The sequence below is a fragment of the Aythya marila genome, assembly GCF_965140915.1.
Source record: "Aythya marila genome assembly, chromosome: 5".
Classification (NCBI taxonomy): Eukaryota; Metazoa; Chordata; class Aves; order Anseriformes; family Anatidae; genus Aythya; species Aythya marila.
The window spans coordinates 10540050-10553201 of NC_139046.1; positions in this window are offsets into that span (position 1 = coordinate 10540050).

Consider the following 13152-nt stretch of genomic DNA (forward strand, 5'->3'; position numbering starts at 1 on the left):
CAGCAAAATTCAGTGAGAGGAAGACAAAATGAACTGAGGACTCTGAAAGAAAACATAGCTGCATTATCTGTAAGCTTATTCAGGGAGTCTGGTTCACAAACAGGAAAGGATGAGGAAGAGCTCGAGTTGTTCATTAGAGCTAGCCATACTCTTGCAGTCTGGTGGGCAGATTTGTTTGATGTGAATGCAGAAGTCACTGGAGGTAATATTAAGGAGGATTGAGAAAGACAGGTTCAAAATCAGCATGACTCTTGTTTCCAAGGAAGAAAGCAGTTTTGAATGCTTATGGATGAATGGTCTAAGATATAATGCAAGAGGCACAGTGACTGGTACCTGCTGCATCTGCCCCTGAAGTGACGTGTCCACAGCTCCACTGCTGCTGCTGAAGTGGCCTGGGGAGTTCTAAAACAGTATACACAGGAATTTCCTAGCTGAAAATGTGTCATAACCTGTTCTGTATTACACAGGCTTCAAGCTGATGAGGAGGCATTGATGGCTGAAGAATGGGTGGTTGCCTAGATGCAGGTGCTTATTATGGTTACACGTAAACAAACTACATGTGAACAAAGAACAGCGGACAGCACTGTATAGTCTCGATGTTTTAATTAGCTGTTTTTATAATGATGAAAATAAGCATGAGGTGGTTCAGGTGGCAGGAAGACCTTAAAGAATAAATAAGCGTGAAAAGTGAGAGCTGACTAAGAATATTTTAGTTTATGATCAAAAAGCAACAAAGTGCAGAGAGGATTGTGCTAATTTAAGTCCAGGCAAGCTAAGTGGAGAGAAGTTATAAAAAATAAAATAAAGGCAAATTCTTACACATGAAACATGGGAAAAAAGGTGATAGTAATGAATAAAAACCAATTGTTATAACTGCAGAAAGTCAGTAAGGAAAACCAAATGACCTCCAAAGAAGTGTTTGGTCCATAGAATTAGGAGCTATAAGGGTAATGTTCAAGGTATATTAGACAGGCAAAGGCTTTGAGAACTGATGAAAATTCTGGATACCATTACCAGATGGAAATTGTCAATGGATACTTCAATATTGGAGGAAAAAAAAAAAAAAAAAGAGAAAAAAAAAAGTTTTCAATAAAAGTTTCTATTTCCTAATGAGGGAAAAGGCCATAGAACACAACCATAAAATAGTACACTAAAGTCCTCTCCATCTAACAGTAATTCAGGATATGCTAAATAACACCCGCTAAAACCAGATGCTTTAAATTACCAATAACTAATAGATGACATCAACAATTTTCGGAAGACTAGCTGAGCTTCTCAGTAGATGAGCCAGATTTTTAAAATATCTTGAGAAACTTGCAAATTCTGCAGAGCTGGAGAATTATTTTTAAAAGCATTAACAGGACACTGAGGTAATTTGGTGCTTGATCTCAAATATAGTAAGGCAGATGATACACACTTGATTAATAAAGAATTAGAGTGTGATAAAACCAATGCCAATTAATAAAGCTGGAGAGCATGACAGAAGCAATGCCAATTAATATGGGACTGCAAGTTCAGTTGGTAAAGCAATAAGTAGGTTGACATAAGAGACTTTCTGCTGGGCATTTGACTTAGAATAAGAATGCTAAGTATTAAAATCATTATGGCATTTCTGAAATAGAATACAACTGGGCTACTTTATCTCAAAATGCAATTAGAAATTATGAACTATCATTAAGAAAGCACATTTTAGTGGGATCTCCCAGGAACATAATGGCTTGACAAGAAGCTTGAGGAGCTCAGTCTCGTTAGCTATCAGGCTAATCTCTACCTTTTTGCTGGCTATAAAAGCAGACTAGATTATCAGTAATGATGCAGACTTCTTCACACTGGCCACATGAGGTTAGTGAAATGATTCGTGTCTCCAGGATGTGAATTGTGAGTTAGCTCACACGCTGGATGAAGGCTCTGGTTCCCCAATAGGCCAGGTGAAAACCAGGTGGAGACCAGAGAGGTCCCTGTTAGGCCCTGGCCATATAACACAGGATGGGGATCTCCTGAGGGCAGATCCCTCGTGGTTGATCCCTCCCACCCCATGGTGATTGTTCTGTGGGTATTGGTTGATGTCGTGACTGCTCACCTCCTGAATGCAAAACTGCTGTAGGGTTTTGTTGCCTTGAGTTGTTTCACTTGCAGCAGGAAGATGAGAAGAAGTCGTGGAAAATAAATCTGTACCTCTGGACGAGTTTTCTGTTGTTAAGCTTGGATCTCCTGCTGACTTTACACAGGCTGCTGAGATCTTGAGCCTATCCTTGCAGGTGTTACAAAGATCTAAGCGCGATGCTTTCTGTCATCTTTCACTCTGCCTGATTCCCCACCTCCTGAAATCCCCTGGCATCTTTTCTGCTCCATATCCTCACCTCTCGTTGCCTGCACGACTGCCTTGCCTTTTCATAGCCCCTCGGTGCACTTGTCTGGTTTGCTTTGCTCACTGCTGTGTGCGCTGTGTTCATAGACCACTAAGGCATGTGAACTGCCTGGTCTCTTGATTTAGTCTGACTTTGCCTTTTAAAAAGAGGCCAAAGATCTCAGCAACAAACCCAAAGAACTGAAAAAACAAACCACCCCAAACAAGACAGGCAGGAAAATATACAGTGGATCTTTCTGTGCTCTCATAAATAAAAGTCAGACGATCACATGGTTTTCTAAAAATAACACCCATAGCAAGTGTTTCAGTAGGAATAATACTGACCTACTTTGCATGCTAACCACATGCAAAAGATAAGATAGTGAGGAAAACCCAATTGCCTGATGTGATATTTGCAATTGTTGAACCAGATCTGATTTGAGAGGTGGTTAATTAGATGTTATATTCTCATATGGTGGCCCCTCTGGAGGCTTTAGGGAAGAGGGGAAGGGGGGGTGATTGCTGACAGGATGGCCCAGAGCAGTCGCTTTCCTTGGTCATGGGCTATAGGTAGGTATTGTGCCTGGCTCCAAGAGCAGTGGGGTGCTGTGTGCTATAGTCATTGAGGGTCTATATGAGCAGAAATCCTCTTCTGCAGACACAGCCCAGGATGTTCAGAGCTGGAGAACAGGCAGAACATGTTTGTGGTCAGAGGGCACTATGTATTTGAAATTAGCTTTATATCTCCATCCATGAGGCAGAGCCAGATGGAAACATTTTGGTATCAGAGGTGTTCTTTGACTGCCCAGCTCCTAGCCTGGGGACTCGGTCCATGCTGCAGCCCTTGTCCCCGTGGCCAGCACTGCAGCAGGGCCCTGGGGTGGGAGCTGGACCCTGTGGGGCTGCGAGAGGCCTGCACTGTGTCTGCTGCTGGCTCCTTCTCACCCTAGCCAGGGGTGCTGCTCCCTGTGGGCAGCTCCGCATCAGTGACCGCAGCCATCGAGGGCTGGCATCGAGCTGCCAACTCTTGTGGCAAGAGACACTCTTTGGGTCCCCTGAATACCAGTCTTGTGGGTATTATTGGTTACTATGAAAGGTTATTGGGATCTCAGTGAGAGGAGGGGCAGAAGCAGGAAGAAAAGGACTCCTAAGGTCCTTACTCTGGGATTGCCCATCCTTTCTGTCCCTCTGAGCCACATGCCACCATTATCACATTACTGAGTGCCACACGACCTGCTCCCCTTCTCTTGGAGAACTGGGAGGTGGAAACCTGTCCCATGGACTGTGTAGGTATGACAGAGCTTTGTCTTATCAAGGCCTCCTTGGCTTCCAGGGGGTGATGGAGGTGTGCTGCGTGCGCAGCTGGATCCCATCAGGATCTGGCAGTGTTGGGCTCAGCAGATCTTGCCGGGTTATTTCCTCTTGGCACAGCATGAACCAGCAGTCCTCGAGCTGCCAGCCCAGGGGCTGCCTCTGAGCTGCCGGAAAGCTGCGGGTGGCTCAGGAACAGCAAGCTGGCCTGTGCAGTCCTGTCCTCTATGGCTTTGGCACATCCCAGCCTCTCTGAGGAGCTGGCGGCTGCCTAGCCTGCTGCATGTGCTGAAATAAGGCTGTGGTCCTTTCCAGACTCCAAAATGAGAGCAGAAGCATGTTGGGTAGTGCTTTGTGCGGATGTGGATAAAGCTCTTTTATGACTAACTGGTGCGGCTGCTTTCCCTTAAGATGATATCCTTTTTATTTTTTTCCTCTCTCATGATAAGTGGTACATGAATTTCTGACTCTCTGAGCAGCCTCAGTGCTGGGAAATGCTCTCATTCAGGCAGAGAATCTAGGTCAGCTGTTCATAAGAATAGATCAAGCCTTCATTGAGCGGGGTGGATGGGTCTCCAGCAGGACTAGATTTTTTTTCCTGGCTTGTTTTGTTCATAACAAGCCTCTAAAGTTGACAGGCATTTTGTGGACAGCAGCTATAGCTTCCTGTCAGCGGGTTAGATGCCACCATTACTGATTCAGGGCATCACAGTGGAAAATCAATAATATGAAATATTAATTGTGATTTTTTTTTTTCTTTTGACCTAAGATGGGGCACTCAGTAATGAAGATCTCTACCTATTTTCAGGAGGATCTGATTCATGAGACAATACATTATGAGGACTGGGCTTAAATTTTGCCTCTGATTCTGCACCTATAAATAACATATGCTCTTACATATGGCATCTAATTATGTAATTGCATATGCAGATTAGATAGTCATTTGCATGCTGTCATTAATGACAGCAACTAATAACACTGGCAATTATTTCCAGGCACATATGGTAATGCCAAAGGTTTTAAATATCAGTCAGTACCTGCTATACAAACCAATATTTCTCTCCAACTCTTCCCTTCCAATACTGTTAGAATAAATTAATATCACAAGGTACATCTGCTTCCTGGAACAAGTTGTACCAAGGCAGATCTGTTGTGCTATATATTTTGTCTAAGACTACGGTCCAGCTTGGAGTTCCTGATATATGTGTGTGATGACCCTCCTGAAACTGTGAACAAGGAGAAAGAAAATGTTAATATGTTTTTTTTTTCTTGGTCATGCAAGGGTGCGGGGAGGCAATTGCTGACACGAAGGACTCAGGCCCCATTAGCCCCTGTACAAAGTGTGATCCATAGCTGCTTTGATCCAGAAGATATTTTACAGTTTTTTGACTTTCCCTTTGCATAGACCTAAATGGTTACCCATGGTAAGGTTAGTAGGATTCTGGTCTAGGGAGAGCCCAGTTCATCTTCTTATCCTCATCAACAAAATCATCTTTTTCCTGATGTAAAAAAGGTTTTGAGCATGAAATCTTAAATTTTTCTGCTGCTTTTTCCACCAAAGTTGTATTTAACTGTGAACAGTGTGGTAACAGTGAAGGAGACCTTAGTGAACACGTAACCACTACTGTGCCTGGAACCTCAACATTAAAAACGTGTGCAGAAAATTCCAGTAAAACCCCAATCATTCAAGCAATCAAGCTCCAGACAGATGCCTTAAAATACAACGATTTTGTGCTGTATCAAGATCGGATATATTAAATTGGTTTGCAATTTGTGTAACTTTCAATGTCTCTGAGATAGTTATTGTTATGTAGCCATGGAGCACATAAACAGCACTCCAGCCTGACTTCCTGCTCATTAAACAGATGTGGACAGCTAAAAGGCTGAACGTTCTCTTTGAAACCAAAGGAAACAGTCGTGCACTTAAATCCTTTGTTGGAATGTGGCCTTAGTGCGCTTTTATTAATTGAATTTCAAGAGTCAAATAACATGTGCTGGAGATCTCAGGTCACAACAACATGATGGATAACATGCTTGTGTAGGATGGATTAAAAATTCTTTTTATTTTTATTTTCTTGATAATTTAGAAACATCCTTAAAAAAGTTTTCTAATCTTTGTTCCTTGAGGACCACATCTTTCTCCATTGCAGGGGAGAGCTTGCTGTGGGTGATGAATGCCGGTGGTGGTGTTGTGATGAGCACGGCTGATGAACACTGCTCATGTGCTGACAGTCAGTGCTGTGCAGATCCTGGGAGCTGGGTTAGTGTTCCTGAGTCTTTATATAGCACTCTGTGCTTTGTGGAGAAGTAGGAAGTAACAGAAAGATGGGATACATTCTGACACATTTCCTTTCCTTCACCTTGCCTGTATCTGATGCCTCCTCATAGCCCAAAAGTTTTGCCAACCTCTTGTTATTTATTTCTTTCCTGCAAGAGAAGAAGGGGTCAGAAAAAGTTGAAGACTCTCACAGAGCTTCCACATCGTGTAGCAGTGCTGAATATTCTAATGCCACATCTCCTCTAAATGCTTTTCTGATTGTGGAAGAAAACACAGTGGTGTAGTGTAAATGTTTTATCGCCATGCATTTGGGAAGCCTGCTTTATTCAGCCTGAACTCCTGCTGATAAAAATTTAATGCTTCTCATTGTGATCACACAGACTTTCTCTGCAGTGGTTTCAGAGGATGATTAGCTCTCTCTTAGGACCGTTTTGGGTTCCTGTAGCAAACCATCACTGTATCTTGCTTAAGTCCAATAGTTTAGAGATGAGAGAATACGGAAAACAGAGATTGCAAAAATATTTTTAAACTGACCTTTTTGCAGTGTGACATGACATCTTGTTTTATATCCTGAGCTTTATCAGGGCTAGCAGATAAACCAGCTCCATGTTTACTGTTGGATGGGAGTGGGATTCTTAGACTGTCTGTAAGTGACAGTGGGAAATGCTGGATGCTGAGCGTTTCTGAAAATGTGAAAATACGACATCTGTGGCAAGATGGAGATTTCCACATTCTGCCATTACTGCGGGTGTGTGGGCTGTTCCTCCCTGCTTCTGTAGCCAGAGATACCTCGTGAATGGTGCATTCACAAACGATGAGTGAAGAGATGGTTGAGTCTTGATCTTAAGTTACTATTAAGCTGTGCACAGCTCCTATCTGACAGGTTTCAGGATGTTCAGGAAACCAGTCTGTAGTTATGATTTTTAGCCTCCAGATGGTGTCTAACATATGTGCCTGTGGAGCCATGTCAGTACGGTGTTGGTGAAACACTGGAGACTAGAAATTATAGAATCACTGGCCTCTTGTGGCAGCAGGAAAAACATGCAAATGATTTTGAAGTGTGTAAAGTGAATTTTCAGTTCCAAATCTCTGCATATGCTGCTCCATATAGGGCTGTGGGTGTAGCCATGCGTAGGAAGTTTCCTGCAAAATTGAACCTAAATTATTCACCACTGGCTTGGATCTATGAGAAAAAAAATGCACAGAGGAAGCCTGTCAATCTAAGCCAAAATAAAAGATTTGAATAAAATCATTTTAGGTTTGTCTTTGTCCAAATGGAGATGGAATATTCATAACACAAGCTTCTAAAAAGAGAAACACCTCTGGATAAAATCATGGAACGTCTTGAAAAGAGACATGATGGTGGCTGAGATGATGCATTCTTTATCATGCTAGCAAACAATATCCATAATTTATTTTTTAGAAAAGCTCTTTCCAAGTAGCATTTATGTTGTAGTTTTTCTCTCTCAGACCTGCCCCTGGAGCATTCCTTGGATAACTCTTTGGCTGGCTCTTAGGATGGCACCTTTCTGAGGCTGGGATTAGAAACCAAATTGGGTAGCTGGTTTTCTGGGGATGTGATCAGACTGACAGCCCTGCAGTTACTTCTGTCGCAGAAGTATTTTCCTAAACTACTGTTACAAGACCATTCAGGACCTGGGCTTTGCAAGTACTGAAATAACAAGGTTGGACTCTGAATATTAGGAGATAAGGGGTGAGCTGACACCCGTGGGTATTATTCCTTCATGTTGTCCTGGTGCTGTCTTAGGCAGCGAGGCCAGTTTGCCTGCCCTTCAAACCTCTCCTTGGTTTCTCCTGCAAAGCATTTATAATTTGCAATTTGACATGTAGTATGTACTGTATATATTGTTTATATAGAGGTATGTATGGTAGGAGGACAAGGTCAGACAGTATCTTGTCTCTGCTTACCGCAGGACTATGGGGAAACAGAGACTGCATCAGTCTGCCTCACATTATGGTCCTGATGTTTTTCCTGTTGCTTTTCCTGATAATTATCATCTATAGAGCTTGGGAAATAGCCCTGTACTGGACACAAGCCCTCAAAACTTTACAGAAATGACATTGTGCTCAGCCAACGCTGCAGCAAGCAGCACAGGGCTTTTACCGAATCGGGCTGCCCAGAGGGGTCTGTGCATCAAGGGAGACAAGAAAACCCAAAGTCGAGGAGGAGGCTTTTATTCACGGGTCTTTAAGCCACCACATGCCCTAAACCTGCAGACCTGCACAGGCTGAGGTGTGTTTCTGCCCTTCAGCATGACACTGGCTCTGGCCCCTCTCTGACCCAGGGCTGCTGGCCCTCTCCTCTCCCCATGTCCCCTGCAGGTGCTTGTGCCACTCTAAGGGCTGCAGCCCTCCGTCCTCCCACACCAGTAATGCAAAACCAGCCACTGGCCTCTGTACAGAGGTGTGAGGGAGCATGGAAACCACCCTGTGCTCCTCCTTGCGTCTGCTATTTCTGCACCTCCCCACAGCTAAATATAGCCTAACTCCGAACAGGCCCTCGAGGTCTATCTCAGTGTATGAAACTTAAAAGGTTTGCTTTGAATATTTTATTATCCCAGCATTTGGTTGAACCTAGCCACTCATTTTTGTGGTCTGAATAAACTTTTTTTTTTTTTTTTTTTTTTTTTACCTAGCGTGTGTTGTATGCTCTGTATTCTTCTGTGGGTAAATCTTTCTCCCTCTTCCACTGAAGGGAAGCAGAAGGAAGCTGCAATCACTGCAGTATCTTCAGTCCTTGCTGGAGGTCTGTAGGGATAAATCAGGGTATGGGATTTCACAGCTGGTACCAGTTTCTTTACTGAAGACTAAACTACTGCTCCTGGAAGTATTGCTTTATTCTCTTGCTATGTGGACAGGGTATTTGCAATGCAGGAATTGTTAGGGTTAGTTTGAACATCCCTATTACTAGGTGTTCTACAGTGATCTTTAAAATTTTGGGGATTGCACGATTTATTTATTTACTTATTTACTATTATTATTACTGTCAAAAGGGGAAACATCTTCCTTAAAACCATGCCTGTTTGATTCTGGAAAAAAAAACAAAAAACAACCCCACAAACAACCCCACCCCAAAAAAACAAACAAAACAAACAAACAAACAAACAACAACAACAAAAAACACACCTAAACAAACCAAAGCAGAATGAGGCAAAGTCCCCAGGAATTAGCTAAAAATGTTTCAAAGGAACAGCAAACTAGGTTACTAATTAAGTGAAAATTGAGGTCAGTTTGGAACCAGGTCCTCTCAATAATGAGGAAAATACAGGCAGTGCAAATTGTACATCAAGTCCAAACTTGTTATGTTTCAGCACTCAGGGCAAGGGAAGGGGCAGTTTTCAATTCTCTGGATTGAATTTATTCTCAGGAGTTCAGTGTTATTTTATAAGAGCACGAAACTACTGGGACCATGCTGCTGGCCTGTTTGCCTGTCGGTCCATCTGTCTGTTCCCTCCTGATAAATTGAATTCATCCAATTTCAGGCAGATTCGGAGCTGGGGAGAAGCCTTAGATTGACTTCTGAAAAAGGTGATGAAAATCGGTGGCTGAGCCGGGAAGAGATAGTCAAGTGAATGCTCTCAGTAAGAGAAATGAATAAAGTTTGCCATTTCCCTTTTCCTCTGACCGTGGCTACCCAGCACTGCCCCTTGGCCAGCCGGGCAGCAGCAGCAGCTCCAAACTGGCTGCAGCTCTTGTGCCTGCTTGGGGTAATGCAAACCTTCTGGAGGAGACGGGGTCCAGCCCGCAGGGAGGGGGCACTGCAGGGAAGCAGCTCCATCGTGTCTGCTGCTCTGGGAAAGGTTGCTTGTGTTAAATATTTGTGTTGCTTTGTTTGCTCTAGCACGCCTACAAGTTAGGCAGAGAGTAAACAGGGAATTTGGGAAAGCACGGCAAGGAAACCGAGTCTGTGTGCTTAAGATGGAGCTGCCTGGGTAGAGTCTCTGATGTCTAGTAAAGGCTGAGTTCCTGCTGCGTTTTGCTCCTTAGCAGGAGCAGTGAGAGCCTCTCTTCTCCCCTCAGCAATGCATTTGCATGAAGTGTGTAAGGATGTATTCGTGCCAGCCACCCTCTGTCAGCTTTGTTAACAATGACGTACCCACACAAGTATGTTTGAGCAAGGGATCAGACTAACACAGAGAAGCACGCAACCTGTGGCTGCATAATGTCATTTCTTTAGGAAATAAGGATATCCTTAGGAAATAATAATAAGTGTGTGCTTTCCATGGAATGATTAACCGCTAATTTTGCACAATTAACAAAGCTGGCTCTTGCATAAGACCATGGTGGCAATGCCAGCTGCAATGTCAGACTAGAGGGGGAGATTCTTGTTTATTTGCTTGATTCTCTCTCTCTCCAAAAAAAACTTACCTTGATTATACCACCGGCTGGCTGTTCTGTGATTGCTGATGAAATCAAAGATGGTGTGTGTGGGTGGGGGAACACACTGTCAGGATACAGCATGGCTTCAGAAAGTGCTTTTGTGTGAATTTATATCCTAGGGAACCACCATGTTTCTGTGCCACACTCTGTGTGTTTTATTACTGCAATTAATATTCTTTTCTGCCAACTTTAATGCCTTTGCTTCAGAATGGTGGAGAGTACCAGCATGTTCTAGAAAAAAAAAGATGGAAATAAAAAAGATATTTCTTTTGCTCATTCCTTCTCTCTCTTTGCAGATACTGCAGATCCAGCTCTCCTGTTAGGACTTGAGTGTACTTTATATAACAGATGCTCCTGAGCACAGAGTTTCCATTGTATATGCTCGCTGTGTTCCTGAAGAATCCCTACAAAGCAAGCAGGAGCATCATTACACTGCTGGAACTGGAATATTAGTGTCATTGCACAGTAATTTTGTTTGAAGTGCTAATGGTCTGACTTCATCCAATTAGCATCCAGACCAAACACCCATTGTTCAAGTCAGGCGCACAACCCACGTATTATGAGGAGGATTTTTCTTTGTAGGCAAAAGAAATGGGAAGTAGAAAGATAAGGAGTTAAGTCAAGCGAGAATCAATATAAAAAGTATCTGAGATATTGACTTGTTTAGTGGAAGCTCTCAAAGACAAAGAAGTTACAGATTTTACAAGACAGGCAGTGTCAGTGATGTGGGGAGGGTGTGGGCTTTTCCACGACCTCCAGGCAACAGGGGAAACTCCTGGGTGCTGGGGATGTTCCCAGAAGACAAATTCCCCTTCTTCAACAGTGAGCATGGCAAGGGTAAGGGCAGAAAGAAGAATGACCCCACAGAGAACGTCACACTGTAGATAAACAGGCATTGAAACACCAGGAACAAGGAGTGGGGCTGCTGGGCTTCCAGGTAGTGCATTTTGAGGAAGAAGAAGGTCACTTGGTACGCCTAACAAAGGAGATTGTTCAGAAGCAGAACTGTGCTTGTTGCGGTGCTGTGTCCTTGTGGTTCCTGCTACCTTGCTTTCTGCTTTGAAGGACTCCCCTTGGGTGTGGAGCTCATGAAATGTAGAGGGAAGGGGCAGGTGGAAGGTAGATTGCCCTAATTCCCCTGTCAAAACAATGGCTTTGGACAGCAGACAATTCCTCTGCGTTGTGTTAACTCTTGGTGAAAGGCCTTTGTTCTGGTGTTATCTTGACGTGTGTCAGCTCCTCTGTGGTAAAGGTATAGCCTTCCTGGGGGCTTTGCTTGCCTAGGCATAAAGCCACTTGTGTGAGCACTGCAGCAGAGGATATTCCCAAAGGTTCAGGCTTCAAATCCTCATCTTTTAGCTGCAGAACTTTAGCCTGAGCAGCAAAATAGCATTAGAAACGGAGGGGAGATTTCTGTGCTGCACACAGCTACAGAAAAGCAAGCTGCTGGTGGCCTCTTGGCAGCATCTACTCTCCCAGGGCAGTGCATTCCTGCTTGGTGAGACCATTCTTCAACCCTCGCCTTTGGAAAGGAGTTGCAGGCAAGGCAACAACAAGGGTTGTACCCAGAGCAGATAAATATTGCTGCTCCTGCTGCAGCAGGATGGATGAGACTCAGCACCCGCAGTCAGAAGGGCCATCCCCAACGTGCTGTGCCTTTGTAGGGTGCTCATTGCTGCCTGTTCCATTAGGAAACTGGTGTCTTTGCCTAAACACACATCACCCCTGGGTGGTGAAGCAGGTAAAGGTAGAGCAGCTGAGCTGTCTGGGTTGTTGGTGTTGCATTGCTCAGCTGGGGTGCACCAAGAGCACTCTTGTCCTGGAGGGTGGCTGCCCTAGCTTTGACCCAGTGGATCCAGTGGGCTATGGACTGAGAGATCATCCTAACCTCAGTAAATCTATCCATCTCTGCCCAGGAGCTCCCCGCTTTCCACAGGCTCATGTTTCACTCCCTTGAAAGAACATTTCTGGGAAAATGCAGCAATTCCCATAGATCATGTTGCCCCAGTTTATGGCACGATCTGCAATTGTGCTGTAGTCCGTATTTGTATACTGCAAAGAATCATGCCTGCAGGACTGGCACTTTGACATTCAATTTTCTTCCAGAGAGAAGTCTAGGGCGATGATTTTTGTTAGAGCTGGCCTTGTTCGAAAATGCTGATGAAGTGAAACACAAACACAATGTGTTGGAATTTCCATGGGAAAATATTGCTGAAGGGTTTCAGCATGCTCGGAATGCTTCTGTTCTGCACTAACAGGGACTCGGTCGGGTATTGATATATATAGCAGCTATAATATTCCAAAGGAAACATTTTAGCTTTATGCAAATAAACAGTAAGGTTAAATCAGAATGTACATAAAAACTTTTGTGTTTGTGACTTTTCCACGATCAGGGAAAGCACTGTGTTTCGCAACCTCAATATTTCCTACTGGCAGCAGCTCAACCATATGACCACTACTGGAATTTCTGTTTATCCTTCTAAATCTAAGGTATTTATTTCCTCCTTCCTAATGTTACTAATGAATCTAATGACTCGGCGATAACATGCTGCTGAAATTAAGCACTGGGTAAAAGAGACAGAACACCATAATATTTACTTGGTTTCCAAGTAGGAAACCAGTGGAATTTTACTGTCGTGAAAATGTAGAAAGTCTTGGAAGGAACTGCAGGCATTAAACCCAGAAAGATGACTGCACATATTCTCATTAATCTAGATGCTCTGTAGAAAAATTAACCCTTAAATTCATACTGCCCCAAATCATTCTTGAATACTGTATGGCTTTGAGTAAGTACAGCTTGTAATGGCTAATACAA